This window comes from Globicephala melas, chromosome 2 (genome assembly GCF_963455315.2).
Source record: "Globicephala melas chromosome 2, mGloMel1.2, whole genome shotgun sequence".
In the NCBI taxonomy this organism is placed as follows: domain Eukaryota; kingdom Metazoa; phylum Chordata; class Mammalia; order Artiodactyla; family Delphinidae; genus Globicephala; species Globicephala melas.
In genome coordinates, this window is record NC_083315.2 from 117,112,181 (window position 1) to 117,115,975 (window position 3,795).

Sequence of the window (3,795 nt, forward strand, 5' to 3'; positions counted from 1 at the left end):
CCTTCTACCCTATAGTTAAAGTCTTTTTAAATGGCACGCAGATTCCATTCCACAAACTACACAGAAATGGGAAAAGTCTGACTAGCGCCTCAAGCTTTACAAACCATAGTGACCAAAATCAGATCAACACGCTACTCACGGTCCATACCTAAGGAAAAAACATGAAATAAATTATTGGTGAATACTAAAGAAACTGTAATATTCGTCACAGAGACAATCAGTTTGTCTACAAGAAACACCAGTTTTGGGCTTCCCTGGTGGTGCAATGGTTGAGGGTCCGCCTGCCAATGCAGGGGACACGGGTTCATGCCCCGGTCCGGGAAGATCCCACATGCCGCGGAGTGGCTGGGCCCATGAGTCATGGCCGCTGAGCCGGTGCGTCTGGAGCCTGTGCTCCGCAACGGGAGAGGCCACAACAGTGAGAGGCCCGTGTACCGCAAAAAAAAAAAAAAAAAAAGAAAAACCAGTTTCACCTCTAAGTCGAATGCGGCCGTGTCAAGAACCGCTCCAGACAGGAGACGCCGTAGCACAGTGACTAAGAGGGTGGGGTTAGAAATCAGAACACCTAGTTTAGAATCCTGGCTTTGAAAATCACTATGTCACTATGGGCAGGTTATTTACCCATTCATTCTTCATATATCTTAGTTAAAAAATAAGAATTAAAAATAATTTCTACCCCATAATGTTAGCAAAGTGACAGTAAGTCTTTTCAGCATTTTTTACGTACTTCAATAATCCTTTTCATTTATATAACTATCAGAGACATAGCGATAGTTCAAGAACAAGGAAAACCAGAAACAGTTTTCTTTTCATTTATGAAGATACAGTAAACATGTTTCAATTATTAGGAATTAAATAATTAAGAAACATTAAAATAATGATCAGACACTACAACTTTAATGGCCATTAGAACGGGACAAAACCCCAGAGTTTAGAAGGCAAAATTCTAGATAAGCAACATTAATTCAGTCCCATAAACTACTATAAACAGCTTTTAGGACACTAGTAACAGTTGGGATTTTTTTCCCCTCTCTATTTAAACTAGTAAGTTGTTCTGCCGTAACAATAGTGTAAAGTGATTGAAAAGCATTAAACTAAATCGTTGTACCTAGTACTCTGCCAATTCAGAGATCGTGTCACTCGGCAGGATACCAATTAAACAGAATACCCTGAGTTAGTCAAATGAATAGAGTCTAGTTAAGGAGACATGAGAAACTCAGAAAAAAAAATTCTTCCCAAATATTAAAAACTGATTTATTAAAATAGAAAACAATTTATTTGCTTATAATTTTTTCTTGTAAATTATCTCAAATCCATGAGCAGGAGGAGTAGTATGCAAAACAAAGAGGTAAATATGCAAAGCACGATTTCAAACAGCTGTGGACTCTTTTAAGCTGGGGTCTGCCAAGGTTTTTTGTTCTTTTTGTTTTTTTTAATGAGTGCTCTCTCACCTGCAGCCGCATCGCTCACCCCATTTGCAAACCAAGGCTGGGTCTATAAAGAATAAAATCGATTGCATCCATTCCTCTGAGAGTTAATCCTTTTCCTATGGCAATATCTTCTCCAAAGTGAGAATCTCTAGAATCATCACCACCAATATCCAGTTACATCCCATTTCAAAATGAAATAAAACCGACTCCACTCTAACTTAAATATATATTCAAGTTTTCCAATTCCCCCCGCCCCACCGACAAAAGCACAGGCGAAACCAAGGGGAAGCATTTGGCAAGCCAAGTGATGGGTTTTTGCAAAGATGGTGAACAGTATGAGGAGGACGAAGGTCAACCAGGATTTGCTTGGGCAAGAACTAGTTCTTGCTCTCTCTTCCTAAAGCACTGAAGGCAGGAACCTGATTTCCCAGTTGTATTCCATTAGTCAGTCTATAGACTCCCTATGGGTTATTCATCTTCGATTCCTCAGTGCCTACCCTGCCATCTGAAAGGTCACAGTACCCAGCAGTTAGCAGCAGGAACTGTGGAGCTCGGCCACTTAATAGTTCAGGTAAATGACTTCATATTGTCACCTTAGCTTTAGTTTCCTCATCTGTAAAATAGGGGAAATAGTAGAACCTACATCATAGGGTTGTTATGAAGGTTAAATAAGTTAATATTTAGAAAGTACTCAGAACAATACTTGGCACATGGTGAGTTTTCTAACATTCAGCAAAATACCATTACATTAAATTGATGGATTTATTAAGACAAGGCAAAGCCTTGAAGTCATTGATTTTGGTGCTGGGGCCATTACTTAGAGCTTGAGTGTTTCTCTCCCTGCCCTTAGTCTTCTGGAGTCTTCCCCACATAAGCATCTCACTCTCATAGGTCAACTAATTTTTCTAAAGTACAAGTTGTTATTGACTTACTATGAATTCCTTAATCCTAAGTGTGTTGGCTTTCTAATGGGAGATAATAACAATGGTTCCTTAACCTGGATACACATCAAACACACTTAGGAAGACTTTTAAAAACATATAATCCTAATGCCTAGCTTAGGAAACTCTTGAAAATACAGCCAAAGCATCATTTGGAAACAAGGTTTCCACAGGATTCTGATACAGGTGGTTTCACTAACTGGTATTGAATCTCAACTATAGATTTAAAAGACTTCATAAAGAAAAGCATTGCATTTCTAGTGAAGAAATTTTGAGTGCTATGATTAGTCTATTAGTGGTGGAGATGTATTTTGCAGTATGGGACCTTCTTTGGTCCTTCAAATTGCACCATACCACCATCAGAATTGCCTGGCACTCCAGTAGCTCTTCAGAAGCCTTCTGTAAATCTCCTAAGTACAAGAGTATTGTTGCCAACCCCTCTTTTACTGGTATCATTTTCAAGGGTGATGGAAAATATTCATCCTGACATTCTTCTTCTTTGATATTCTTCCTGCAAGACACTTCTCTTCATGGGAACCAGATTTTGTAAATGTGTAAGTTTCTGTAGCTTTCCTTTCCATATCCTTTAATACTCCCTCGAGTCCTGGTTCATGCCCCATCAGTTATTTAAAAAAAGAGCATAGATGGCAAGGAGTAAGACGTGGAGATCACCATCCCCCCCACAAATATATCAGAAATACATCTACATGTGGATCAACTCCTACAGAACACCTACTGAATGCTGGCAGAAGACCTCAGACTTCCCAAAAGAACAGACGCTCTCAGGCGACCTACACGCAAAGGCGGGGCCAATCCAAAACTGAACCCCAGGAGCTTGCGAACAAAGAAGAGAAAGGGAAATCTCTCCCAACAGCCTCAGGAGCAGTGGATTAAATCTCCACAGTCAACTTGATGTACGTTGCATCTGTGGAATACCTGAATAGACAACAAATCATCCCAAAATTGAGGTGGTAGACTTTGGGAGCAACTGTAGATTTGGGTTTTGCTGTATGAGACTGATGGGTTTCTGGTTTTATGTTTATCATAGTTTAGTATTTAGAGTTTATTATCATTGGTAGATTTATTTATTGATTTGGTTGCTCTCTTCCTTTTTTTGTTACATATATATATATATTTTGTCCTTTTTCTCTTCTGGTGAGTGTGTCTGTGTATGCTTCTTTGTATGAGTTTGTTTGTATACCTTTGCTTTTACCATTTGTCCTAGGGGTCTACCTGTCCATTTTTTTTTTTTAAATATAGTTTTTAGCGCTTGTTATCATAGGTGGATTTGTTGGTTTGGTTGCTCTCTTCTTTCTTTTTTCTTATTACTTTAAAATTTTTTTAATTTTAATAATTAAAAAAGTTATTTTAGTAATTTGTTTTCTTTTTCTCTTTCTCTCTCTCTCTCTTCTGTCTTTTTTTCT